General features: G+C 35.1%; 1 long non-coding RNA gene across 1 annotated transcript in view; it reads left to right on the forward strand.

The window, feature by feature from the left end:
* The window catches only part of LOC102970384, an 82,817-nt gene that overhangs the window by 35,076 nt on the left and 32,902 nt on the right, over positions 1-14,839 (forward strand). The window contains exon 2 of the long non-coding RNA XR_006220891.1: positions 12,528-12,678. This is a non-coding gene — a long non-coding RNA (uncharacterized LOC102970384). The remainder of the gene's footprint in view (positions 1-12,527; positions 12,679-14,839) is intronic.

Here is a 14,839-nt window from a genome sequence, read left to right on the forward strand (position 1 = left end):
TTTTCTTTATTTTTTTAAATGTTTCTTTTTTTTTTTTTTAATGGCACCTTTCTTCCCCCAGAAGAATCTATATTTCAGAACATACGGTCTGCCAACTTTGTTCCATTTCACTGCTGCATTGATACTTCACTGTGATGCTATATTGGGAGAATTCATATATATTGAACAGGGGCTGCCCAGAGTGTGTGAGATGAGCCGACAACAATAGCATATGACCAATAATGAATTAGAGAGAAGACAGCAAAAACAGAACTTAGGGAACTAGAAATAAGATTAAAATACAAAATGCAAGTACACACCTGAGAAGTTAGTTTTAGTTCAGCAGGACTATCGTTTGATTTTCATAAAGCAGACTCTGGATGCTGTCAACTCTAAATCTTTACTGGCAACAGAATTTTCTACAATGGATAGTATTATATGCATTGGAAAAACATTAGTCACAATTAGTTATCAACAAACCGTGAGTTCTTTGATGGCAGCATCTCAGTCTATTCTTTGAATAATCTGAAATATTGAATGATCTATTAAAAACCACTTCCTCAACCCTAGTAGTTATTATTGTTCATGAACTGGGATGTCCTCGGCATTAGAGAGTTCAGCGTTGCAGAAGGGAAGGCAGACAGTAAGCCAGGAGCCACAGATCATTATGACCCGGTCTCAAAAAGTTTGCATTTATACAATTAATCAATAAAAAATTTTAAGGCGTGCCCCCCACTATATGTATTTTTATTCATAAATATTTTATGCATACCTCGATTAATGCTTACTATCTCAAGTTACAATTCATGCTAAAAGAAAGGTTCATTTTCAATGACTTTTGTTATAAATCCACCTTCAAATAGTATTCTTAGTTATTTCAATTTTTGGCCTGATTTCCTTAGATAATAAAATTATCTTAGCAGATGATTTTTAATGTGAGCTCTGCCATTTTTTTGCTCACATGTGCTTGCATTATGGCCTCATGTTTAATCCATGGTTTCTTTGCAGAAACTTTTAAAAGCCACCCTTTAAAGGCTTACTTCAGAATTTTAACTTGATAACATGATATGTAAATCTAATTATCTGGGCACACACCAGATTGCCATGGGTCCTCTGGTACAGTCCCTGCAAGACGAACCCCCTTAGCAAGCCTTCATAGGACACAGCAGGCACAGACCCATGTTGCAAAAATCTCTTACATATACAGGTAACTTTTGTGTTCCTCCCAAACTCATGTGCAACGCTCTTCTATGTAACACCACTATTCACTAATGAACCACCTAGAAGATCAGCACACAGAACTGCATTTTCCATTTGAAAAAGTCTGTGAAGAAAAATGCCAATGAACAATTTGATGAAAAAATTGTAAGGTAAGACAATTAACAAAACACAGAGTTTGAATGTGGAAAGAGCTAAAATTTGTCCACATGGGGGAAAGTAATCAGTCCACCAAAATACAGAACACAGATACTATAGTAGTAGAAAGATGTAAGAAGAGAAAGACATTGAAATGAGGTTAATGGAAAGTTTATGAATCTTTTTGTTTCTTAATTTTGAATCTTTATGAGTTTTTTTTTTGGTGGGGGTGTAAAAAATTTAAGTTCTACTCTCTTAGCAAATTTCAGTCATATAATGCAGTGTTATCCATTATAGTCACCATGTTTTACATTAGATCCTCAGAACTTATTCATCTTACAGCTAAAAGTTTGTACCCTTTTTTCAACTTCTTCATATTTCCTCCAGCCTCTGGCAACTGGCACTACTTTCCTACTCTGTGCTTTTGTGAGTTTAACCTTTTTTAAAAAAATTCCACATATAAATGGTATGATGCAGTAATTGAATTTTCTTTCTCAGACTGACTTATTTCAATTTGCACTGCCCTCCCTCAAGTTCCATCTGTGTTGTTGCAAAAATGGATTTCCTTCTTTCTCATGGCTAAATAATATTCCATTGTTATATATATATATATGTGTGTGTGTGTGTGTGTATACACATACATATGTGTATACATATATATATACACACACATATATACAATGATATATACATATACAATGATATATATATTATGATATATATGTGATATATATGTATACAATGATATATATAATGACATATATGTGATATATATGGATATCATATATATGTATATATACAATATCACATATATATATCATACATCTTATTTATCCATTGATATCTGTTGATGGACAGTTAGGTTATTTTCATGTCTTGGCTACTGTGAATAATGCTGCAATGAACATGGGAATGCAGATATCTCTTCAAGATTGTATTTTCATTTCTTTGCATATATATCCAGAAGTAGGATTGCTGGATGGTATAGTAGTTCTATTTTTAATTTTTTGAGGAACCTCCATACTGTTTTCCATAGTGGCTGCACCAGTTTGCATTCCCACCAGTGCACAAGTGTTCCCTTTTTCTCCACATCCTTGCTGACGCTTGTCTCGTGTCTCTTTGGTGCTGCAGTTCTAACAGGTGTGAGATGATATTGTGATCTTGATTTCTTTTTCCCTGGTTAGTGATGTCAAGCACCTCAACATGTCTTCTTTGGAAAAATGTCTGTTCAGTTCCTCTGTCCATTTTTTAATTGGACGATTTGAAGCTTTTTGCTATTGAGTTTCATGACTTCTTTATGTATTTTGGATATTAACCCTTTATCAGATATACAGTTTGCAAATTGGTTGCCTTTTCATTTTGGTGATGGTTTCCTTTGCTGGACAAAAAACTCTACAGTTTGATGTAGTCTCACTTGTTCATTTTTGCTTTTGCTTCTTTGCTTTATGTGTCAAATCCAAAAAATCATTGCCAAGACTTAGTCAATTACTGTATAATTTCTGTACAGTTTTGGTTTATTTTGTTACCACACTGTGAATCCTTAACTCTAAGCAACAGTTTATAAATGAGTTTGATTGTTTAATCCAAATCTACTAATGGTTTGAAATAAGTAAACATATATTTATTTAGAATCTATTAATGATAATGGATCATTAAAATCAACTCTCTAAAGAAAATTCATACACATTAAGAGTTCTCAGGAGTGTCACCTAAATGTGATTCCCTTTTGAAAAACAGAGAGCAAACCATAATAAGCAAAATAACATTTTAAAGTAACTTCTGTACTGTTAATTATTTCAACCAATAAAAAGTTGCTCCTAGGGGTGCCTGGGTGGCTCAGTCAGTTAAGTGTCTGCCTTTTGATTTCGGCTCAGGTCCCAGTCTCACGGTTCAGAAGTTCAAGTCCTATGTCAGGCTCTGCACTGATAGTGTGGAACCTGCTTGGGATTCTCTCTCTTTATCTCTCTGCTCCTCCTCCAGTCATGCCTGCTCTTTCTCAAAATACATAAAAAAATAAATAAAAATTAAAAAATAAAAAGTTGCTTCTAGTCATCAAACTTTGATATAACAAAGAATAATAATAGTATAAATAATGTGATGCAAGTTAAGAGGAAAAAAAGGATACTCCATTTACTGAAAGTCATTTAACTTGTCATGCAGACAACTTCATGAAACACATGTTCAGATAAGAATTAAGACACTGAAACATATAACAGTTACTAATTCTTAATATATAAATAAAACAGAGTTTATATTAAAAGTCATCCAAGAAATGCAGATTCATATTGCTTCCTAGAAATTTCTTTTGATGTAATTGGCAAAATGAAGAAATGTGACAACATCCTAGCTTTGTATGTGTATCTTTTAGTTGCCTAGAGAATGCAAACATATTTTAAAACCCAGAAATGATATGGATCTAATTTCTGTTTTACTGTCTTGCTAAATTAAGTGGCTTTAGATAACATGCAGAATATACCTTTTTTTAAAACTGAGAATATAAACTATTTATAACAGTTACTTTTATTTAAACAGAAAGACATAGGCATTTATGTGATTCCTCAGGCCAGCACTGTTTTGATGTGACAAAGAAATAATCATCAAAATGCAGCTCCTTAAGTAAGTGTCTGATTTCACACTTTAGGAAATGTGCTATCTTTCTGGTTGAGCCGGCAAGAATTGAGAAAGATTAAGAAAGTGTTTAAAGATGTTCATTAAAAAGTAGTTATAAAAATGTGAAAGAGACACAGCACCAAGCATGCCAAACAGAGTAAAACTGTCATCAAAAAGATTCAACAGCTATGAAAAGAGTTCTTCAAAATCTGCCACATTTTTTTCCAGATAAGAAAATCTATCAATTCCAAATGTCCACATTAGTCATGCATAAAGGCACCAACGTTTCACAGAAAACAAACAAATCTATCCCAACGAACCCTTGCTGTTTATCACATTCACCAGAGAGGCTAGAAAAAGTCGAGGTAAGTTTTAGTTCTTAGTGAAGTTTTTAGTCCTAAGGTGTTTTTCCAGAACATGAACATTATAGCTATTTGGTTCTCCTTAAATTTTTTTCATCGCAATTTTTATCATTCTACTTTTATTTTTTTCAATGCATTGTTTTAAAAATTACAGAAGTACTACATACTCATATTAATTTGCGAAATAATACAAGATATATAAAGAAAAGGTTAAAATTCTTTTTTCCTCCTCCAAAATCTCTATGTTTATTGTCCTGGGAAATGTGCTAATAGCCTGATGTGTTTTCTCCACCATGGTTTTCCCTCCTCATAAATACTTATAAACTTTTATATACATGGATATTCATTTTTTATTTTTTGCTCTTATTGCACTTGAATTTTTTAGAAACCAAAACAATAGCTCTGAAATTTGCTTTTTAATTAATTAACTTATTTATTAGAGAGAAAGAGAGAGCACACATGAGGGCGCAAAAGCAGGGGAGGGGTAGAGGGAGGGGGAGAGAGAATCTTAGGCAGGTTCCATGCCCAGTGCAGAGCCTGACTTGGAGCTCAATCTTACAACCCTGGTATTAAGACCCAAGCTGAAATTAAGAGTCGGAGGCCTAACTGACTGAGCCACCCAGGTACCCCTGAAATTTGCTTTTTAAAAAAAAAATGTTTATTTATATTTGAGACAGAGAAAAACAGATGGTAAGCAGGGGAGGGGCAGAGAGAGAGAGGGAGACACAGAATTTGAAAGAGGTTCCAGGCTCCAAAGCCATCAGCACAGAGCCCAATGAGGGGCTCAAACTCACAAACCAGGAGATTGTGACCTGAGCAGAAGTCAGAGGTGTAACCAACTGACCCACCTAGGCACCCTTGAAATTTGCTTTTTAAATTGAACTACATGTCCCTACCATTCAGATCAATATAGTTGACGATTAGCACCATTATTTTAATAGCTATATAGTATCTATAGTATGGTTAATCATTTGTGTGTTATTGTGTGTGTGTATGTGTAGGTGTGGGTGTGGGTGTAGGATATTCAGGGATCTCCCCTCCCCTATATTTTCCCACTACCAACAATGCTGAAACAAATATTGAACATGTATCTTTATGCTTTTATTTCTATGAAACATATTGTCAAAAATGAATTGGCGAAGTCCAAGGATGAATGTATTGTTACTTTTAAAATTATTTAAAACATGGGGCACCTGGGTGGCTCAGTCGGTTAAGCGTCCGACTTCGGCTCAGGTCATGATCTCGCGGTCCGTGAGTTCGAGCCCTGCGTCGGGCTCTGTGCTGACAGCTCAGAGCCTGGAGCCTGTTTCGGATTCTGTGTCTCCCTCTCTCTGACCCTCCCCCGTTCATGCTCTGTCTCTCTCTGTCTCAAAAATAAATAAATAAAATAAATAAATAAATAAAATAAAATAAAAATAAAATTATTTAAAACTTAATATCCAAAATGATCTTGTAATTTATACTTGGGACACTTAATTTGCATCTTTCTATCAGTAAGATGGAGAAATATTTTATGCTTATAGATCTTTTGGAATATTGTTTTCATGAATCACTATTATCTATGATAGGCAGTACTTTATATTGTTTGTCTGTTAATTTTAGACATTCTGGGGAGCATACAATAATGTATTAATTTCTTAGCTCTTAGAGTCCCCCAATTCTTTATTACTTTGTGACGTCTTCTGAAAAAGTTAGTCAACTGAAATTCTTACTCATTAATTCATTATTTGGCTCTTCATCCCCTCTGATGAGCCCTTTAGTTTAACAATTTTATTTTTCACTCTCAGTATTTCTAATTGGATATTTTATGTAACTGTTTGCTCCTACTTCATGTTATCACTGTTATAAAGAGAATCTTTATTCTCTTACAGCAGTTCACGGACAACAGGCAGGTGTCCTGCCCTGGGAGCCAGTTCTGTGGAGGTCTCTGCTCTGACACTTTTTGAACCCACAGTTGATGGTTCACAGGAATTTCTCTCAGACACTTAAGTCTCATTTGCATAACATAAGACAGTTTTTCTCTGTTTCAATTTGTTCCAAAAATGGTTTCTAATGAACTCTAAGCTGTAACCACTTTTTAGTCTGAATAATCTTTAAAATCCACATTTCTCATAAAATCTCAAACTTATAATTAAAAAATCATTTACTCAGGGATAATCACTAAATATACACTCAACCTCTTTACTACCTTCTTTAATTCTGTCAGGTAGATTTTATAATCATCCCAAACTAGCATTGAGGGCTGTCATTTAAGGCTAATATGTCTTCCTCAAATAGAGTATTATTTTCTAAAACATACTGAGAACATGATACATTATTTAAGAGGCTTTGTAAGAGCTTAAATATCTAAGGATTCATTTATCAGGGAAAGTTTCATCGAACAAAAAAATGACACCCGCCTCACATGCAAGCATTTATGGAGAATTTATTCCCTGTAATTCTGAGATAATTTAGGCATTTAGATTATTTCAGCAATTCTCCCATAAGTGCAGCTTTTGTTATGTCTCCTAGGTCAGTTTTATTTTTAGTTTCTCTTTGACTCGGGCTATTTATAAGTGATTCTTAATTTCCAATATTACACCCTTTATTGTTAATTTCTAATGTTATTAGATTATCTATCATTAGAATAAACACAAGTGGTTTTTTTTTTTTTTTTTGCTCCCACAAACAAACAAACAAACAAGCAACTAGCAAACCCTTACCCTCCTAGTAGCCATGTGGGAGAAGTCTCTCTCCTCCAGGTTCTTTCTACATGCCAACTGCTTTCTCTCCCAACTGCCAAGGCTGGAGAGAGTTCAGGCCAGTAGCACAGCGTCCCTCCAGTTCTAACAGCGCTGGCATGAACCAACAGTGCTACCAAGAGCAAGCCGAGGCATAGGCATTTTGCAAAGGAACCAACAGGATTCTGCCACTTGAAGTACACGTGTAAGATTTGTGCCCATTTTCTAAGCAGTCGTCTTCTCTGCCAATAGTATCTTGGCTTCTGCCTGGTACCAAAGAGAATGAAGTCCTATAGCCCCCTGGATCTCAGAAAGAGCCTGCTATGTCCCCTCCAGGCGAGGGCAGCATGCCTCTCAGTATTTTGTAAATGCCCGGAGAGAGAGAAGGGAGGACGATGGCACCTAGGAGTGTGGCCAAAATGCCACCCTCCTGGAATTTCTCCAGCTGTCAGTCTAGAAAATCTAAATCAAATGTTTGAGTAGCGATCTTAAACATAGACGAAATGATCACATTGTCTCTGGTAGAGATCTACATGAATGTTACAAGTATGTTTTTTGAAATATTAATAGGTGATAAGTCAAGTACAGCAAGATTACCTAAATAAATGCATTTGGAAAACAATTATATCTGAAAAGTTTCTTTCCTGCAAGATTTGTAAGAGGCTTGAATATGAAAATACACACTTATTGCTGTCAGAGGTGGAGTTCATGGTGTTTCTGATTATTTTGACGTATTATTATTTTTTTTGTCATATTGTTATTGTGGCTGCTCATGGCATTGTTTTAACACCATTTCCAAGACTGTATTTCTACAAAACATGCTTTGGAAAAAGTTGGCCTTTACTTTTCCTCCAAAAAATTACTGAATATATTATTATTTTAATTTTCAAGAGGGTTATTATACAATTATAATTTTAGTACAATTACACAATTTTAAGTATTGAAATAATTTATGTATTTGATAAAAGTAATCAACCACAAATTATTTCCACAAATTATTTCACAATTTTAATAGTCAAACTATAAAATAGGGGATAGAATACAGAATTAGCCTGTCTCCCATCCTAAAATCCAGTCTGACTCCCCAGAAGTTAACACACACACACACACACACACACACACACACACACACAGATTTTCTAATGAAGTGTTTTTAAACATTTATACAAATAGGCCCATATCCTAATCCCTGTTTGGGTCATTTTCAGAATACTCTTTTTTCTTAAGTTTATTTATTTATTTATTTATTTTGAGATAGAGAGTGTAAGTGGGGGAGGGGCAGAGAGAGAGGGGGAGAGAGAATCCCAAGCAGGCTCTCCTCTGTGTAGAGTCGGCAGAGGGGCTTAATCCCAGGACTGCTAAATCACTGCCTGAGCCAGTATCAAGAGTCTGTCACTCAACCAACTAAGCCACCTGGGCGCACCCAAAAACAGTCTTAATTGTACCTTTGGATATCTCTGCATTACCTGCACACCACTCACTTTTAATAACTTTATAATATTCTATTATATGGGTATGCTTAATTACTCCTCTATTGAAAGGCTTTTAGATTATTCCAGTTTTTCACAATTATAAACAAAACAGAAATGAATAATCCTGTAGATGATTTAGATACACTAAACAGTATAAATTTTTTATAGGCTAGATTTCTAGAAACGGAATTCCTGTGCTAAATATCAAGCGTATTTTTAATTAAAAATTATCTTTGAAAGCAATTACAGCAATATAAACTTCCAACCGTGTAGGAGACTGTGTGTTTATTCACATTCTTGCCAGGAATTCTCACATTTTAAAATTATTGCTAATCTGATCCCTGGAAATATGGAAACACTGAAAATGATGAGTAAGGCTGGGGGTCTTATCACAGCAATAAGCTGTTTTCAGTTCCTTATTTGTGAACTCTTGATTTTGTACATTATTCCAATAAAATTTTAGAGTTTCTTATTTATTTGTGAAAGATTTTCTCTATTAAGGAAATTGGATTTTTTTTTACTCTGTTGTATAATATAAATATTTCCCAAGTTTGTTTTTGTGGTTGTGTTGTTTTTATTTTGTTTATGATGTCCTTATTGCAAAGACGTTTTAACATTTATAAATCAAATGTTTCTACTTCTATGGCCTTTGGGTTTTGAGTCTTGTATAAAAAGGCATTTCCTATCAAAGATTAAAAAAAGAAATCATTTAATTTTTGTATATTTTAATATTTGTATGTGTATGTGTCTGTGTGTGTTTACATGTTTGATCATTAGAATTTTATTTTGGTATAAATAGTTATGTAGAAATCCATTTGATGAACCTCGAAATGACTGTGAACTCAACACCTTGTCTAAACCCTTATGACGGACCCTGAACCATGGGCACCCAGGTAAACTCCTCCTGAATTCCAGACCCACAGAATCTGTGAGATCATAAGTACTTATTTTTAAAAGTTTTTACGTTTTGGAGTAATTTGCTCTGTAGCCATAGATAACTGACAATATTCATTTAATCAATTTTTATTTAAGTTTTTTTTTTTTTTTTTTAATTTTTTTTTTCAACGTTTTTTATTTATTTTTGGGACAGAGAGAGACAGACAGAGCATGAACGGGGGATGGGCAGAGAGAGAGGGAGACACAGAATCTGAAACAGGCTCCAGGCTCCGAGCCATCAGCCCAGAGCCTGACGCGGGGCTCGAACTCACAGACCGCGAGATCGTGACCTGGCTGAAGTCGGACGCTTAACCGACTGCGCCACCCAGGCGCCCCTATTTAAGTTTTTTTTTAAAAGTCAAGATGGGACGGTGAATTTTGCCAAATGGCCTTATTTTTTTGGCCATTCAACTTATTAATATGATGAATTATATTCGCAGATTTTTAAATAATGTATCATCCTTATGTTCCTGGAACAAACTCCATTTTAAAAATATTAGTCTTTAGATACACTGCAGGATTATATATATGTGATTTACTTGAGGTTTTACATTAACATTCATAAATGATGTATCTATATATGTTTTGACTGTCAAAAGTTTTGGCAGTCTACACTTGGAAAAAAAGTTTAAAGTATTGGAATTTTCCATTCCTTCAAAGTGTAATTGACTTCACCTGTGACTCCACTCAGGAATGGTGTGTTTTCAAAGTGAATATTTGAAAATCCTCTCAATTCTTTACTATAATTGTGTTTAGATTTCATATTTCACCTATGGCAAAATGTCGTGGTTTTTTTTAGAAAACTACATGACATCTGTGTTTTAGTAACTGAATAGAGTTGTACAAAAGACTTTTATATTTCTTTTACATTTCTAGCCATCCCTGGTCATTTCCCCATGTTTAGCTCTCGACCCTAAACTGATGCGAGCTGGAGGTAAACACCTCCACTTCCTGCTCACGCAGGTGGGACAACTCTCATGTATGATCTATGGTCTGTCATTATCCCTAGCTGGACAGAGCCCTGTTGTCCAGAGCACAGATCGATTCCATATTGTATGACATTTCATCTGGTGATTTTTTGGATCACCTCCCAAGGAAGCTACTTGGACTGAAAGCCTAGTCCCACTGTCGAAACCCTGTTGAAAAGAAATGTAGACACCCACCCCAGAGACTCTTTTCCAGCAGTGCCATAGCAGAATTCGTTAAAGCTTTATTACCATTAATTGTGAGTCTTATTCTTTTTTCCCAAGGTCAGAAGAGAGAGAAATTAGACGTTGTGGGAGGAGAGTCAATGATGAGAAGAAAGCTCTTTGTAGGGATACTATTTTCAAATTTAATGAACACAAATAGCACTGCTCATCATTTCATGATTTATTGTGATTGCTTTTTTGAAAAATTTTTTGAACGTTTATTTAATTTTGAGAGAGACAAAGAATCCAAAGCAGGCTCCAGGCTCTGAGCTATCAGCACAGAGCCTGACGCAGGGCTCAAACCCACGAACCACAAAAGATCATGACCTGAGCCAAAGTCAGCCACTTAACTGACTGAGCCACCCGGGTGCCCCGAGATTCATTACGGTTATTGAGTAACAAAGATTTTCTATATTGGTATAAAATATTATATTATGTTTTAAAAAAGAACAATTGCTAAAGAAAACTAAAGCCGTCATAATTCTAATTTGCCCTTCTTGATTGACTTTATAGAAAATCTGCATTGGCCTACACTTTATCTTCAGAATCCAATATAATGTTCTACAATTTGAAGAGCTTTATAATTCCTCACAACAACTTGGGATTTACAATTCTCTATACCGTATGGGCTTGTTTCAAATAATGAAAACTGATGCCAAAGAAAATCCAATAGAATCTTAGTATTTAAAAAAGCAGTCACAGTACCCCAAAAGGACAGACATTGAAGAAATACTTATTAATCTGTTGCTTATATAACAGAACTAATTGATCCTTAGAAGATGAAACTCTCTTGTGATTTACCATAACCTTAGTTATATCAGAGGACTGCAATGTTCACTACTGGTTGTAAGACACAGGGCATTTGTGACAGCCCATCTCTTCCAATTATGGTATTGGCTGAAGAAGATTCAGAGCAGTACTTAAGTTTTCAGATGAGCAAACCTTATTCTTTCTGATAATGACAAGCTCCCTGCTCCTAACATTCATACCTCAAACACATTGATACTCTCTTACAGGGAGCTGATTATCTCAGGAAGGCCAAACATTTCTGGTCTATTTCAAGTGGGTGTTTATACGAAACAAATTTTTTGATGCATTTTCCCTGAGAAGTGCTTTACTTTTTCCATGATCATTTAACCACACTTTTTGATGTCATCTTATTCTTAGTTATGTCCCTCTCCTCCATCCAAATTCACACCTCTCAAGGAAGCTTGTGGATTTTGAAGATTTACTTAGCCTAAAAATTCATATAAAGAATGCCCTTGTGAGCATCTGTTTTTATTAATCTGGATTCAATTCACGTTTGTTCTCTATAGGCTTATAATTTCACTCTCATAAGATAACAACAGACAATTTTACAGGAAAAATAATACAATTCTTTTTACTCATATTCTTTAATAAAACCTACATATGTAAGAGGAAATACATTTTGAGCGGGCTTTGAACACGCTATTTTTATTAATGTAGATTTTTCCTTTGGAAAGTTGACCTATTATTTGCAAAAGTGTAATTCAGAAAAAAAAAACTTCTAGTAAAGTAGGGCTAAAAATTATCGTTAATAGTCCTATTTTTCTTCCTTTGCTCTTTAAAAATATGGCCTCAATTAATGAAAGCTTGCAGAAAGAAAATTTAAAGAAGTTCAGTAATTACATTCTCTATGTCATCTTTTTAGCTAAATTGTGTTCTGTTATGAAAATTAACTGTGGTGTTTAATGTATTTTTTTCTCTAGATAATGTTCTAAGAAAGGAAGTTTCTAGAGAAAACTTTCAAATGTGATGGCAAACATAATGAGCTATTACCTACAGATAGAGATTTGGTGAAATAAGTACAAAATTGTATACAAGATGGTGAAATAAGTAAAATTTGCCATGAACACTCACATACCACTTATTCTCTTGAAGGTAGGAGAGAGGGGACCTTGACCACTGTCCCAGAGCCTTGGGTAAAGTACCAACTCCATCCCCAATGTGGTCTGGGAGGATACCGGAAACAAAACAGGACTGGAAATGCCAAGTGCACATTTCACAAGTGAGTCAAGACACAAAATGACAGGTAATTGCTCAACTTCCACAAACAGAGTCCAAATTAGAAAAATTATGGGTCATGTTGCAATTCTGATAGTAAAACCAGTCATATCCAGGAAGTCACAGACATTATTATTGATTGACCTTCTATGAGTCAAGGAAGTTAACTGCAGTATTTTTTCATTAATATAATACGAAAACATATTTAACTCTATAAGGTCATATTACATATTTAACTCTATAAAGCCATATTCTTTTCGTCAAGGAAGTTAACTGCAGTATTTTTTCATTAATATAATACGAAAACATATTTAACTCTATAAGGCCATATTACAGGGTGACTTTTAAAATCTACTTCATATTCAGTCTCCTCTAGGAAGCTTCCACATTGTTCCCCTCAACTCAGTCCAGGATGGATGTCCTTCCCACATCCTTCTGTAGTTCCCTTTTTCTATACTTTCCCTACTTTGATTGCCTTATTTCTTGCCTGTCTCCTCCAGTGAATTCTATGCCCTTCGAATATAGAAATCATACTCAGGCATCTTTGTGACCTAAAATTATATTATTGCTTCAAATAAGATAAGGTCCCATTCTGTGCTTATTTTCTAAATGAATGGGTGAATGACAATTCACTGCTCCAAGACCCTGTTACTACTGTCTACCCTGATAAGCTGCTCACAGCTTATTCTCAACTAATCAAGATTTTAACTGATACAGGTTGCCATGTTTTTCCTTTAAAGGGTATCTGAATTTTCACTGGGCACACATTAGAATCTAAAGAAAATCTGGTAACAAACTTTCAAGAATTGTAATATTCAACTGGGAGGTACTATTTTAAACAGAGACATTCTATATAATCACATTATGTAGACAGCCTGTGCCACCACTTCGTAAAACTAGCCTAGCTTTGTTGTTATATAGAAATGTACAGATATGTATATTTGGAAAGAGAACCAACGAGTCTGATGGATGCTAAGAGCCATAGAACTATACTCCTGCAATTGAACCTGACTAGATAAAACTTCCTTTTGGTTTTCTTGGTAAGGCCTGTGGTGTGAGATGCAGTGAAAGAAAAGAGGGAAAATACCCTGTCTTGGCCGCAGTGGTACAGTGGCTAGTTGTGCCCTTAGAAAGCATGTGTCTACTGTCTGCTGAGACATCTACTTTTTGCTATTTTGCTTCTCACCTGGTAATGATTCCAAACGTATGATATTTGAAAAAGACATAAATCATTAGTTCCCAGTTAGAACAATTCTAAAGCAAGCAATGTGTTTGGCATTTTCAGAAATGCTTTATTGGAACGATCAAGGAGTTGAAAGGCTGGAGTTAGGTATAATGACCATTTCCCTTAAACAGAAGAAGGTCATGATGAAAGTTGCTTTTTATCAGTAATTAGAGTTCTATAGCAGCAACATGTCCTAATTATGATATTTAGACCATTAGCAGATGAACAATGTTATTTAGATTCTGCTACGGAAAATCACCCCAGGCCATGTGGCATCTTATGGAATGATTGAGTATAATGCTATTTGTGGTCTACATCTCACGCACTTACCCAACCCGCCTCACATACACACTCCATCTGGACTCATTTATTAAGGGCACTTTTGTGTTCAACACAGAACCTGAGAAGTGGCACCTCAATCGGCTTGGAGATGAAAACAAACATCCCTGTGCCTTATTAAATTTTGCACAACATGGAAAACATTATGAATGGTGAGATAGAGTGAAACTTCAGTATATAACGAGCAACGAACATTTATGAATGACCACAGTCCCATTTGAATTATACTTTCAGAAACACAGGCAAGGAAATCAGGAGGATCCAGAATCAGAAATTAGAAAAATATAGAAGTTGTTTCAAAATGATTTGCCCAGCATATTTTTTTAGGCTAACTCATCAGACATATTCACTCATCATTCATATTCAGGGTCATGCATTATACGAGGCATTAAGAATAGGAAGAATCCTTCCCAAAAGATGCTTTTGCTTAAAAGACTCTGAAATGTTAAGACAAAAAATTCTGTCCAGTGGACTGTGAAATGGATTGTTGGTACAGTTTCCTGGACAGTTTTGCACTTTTTCAGAGTGAGAAGGAAATAACACTGGTTTGATGTTCCCACAGACACAGCTGGGTGGGTGTTGAGCGGCATGGAATTTCCCTGGTTTAACTTGTGCTGTTAGTCTG

This window comes from Panthera tigris, chromosome A1 (assembly GCF_018350195.1).
Source record: "Panthera tigris isolate Pti1 chromosome A1, P.tigris_Pti1_mat1.1, whole genome shotgun sequence".
NCBI classification, from domain to species: domain Eukaryota; kingdom Metazoa; phylum Chordata; class Mammalia; order Carnivora; family Felidae; genus Panthera; species Panthera tigris.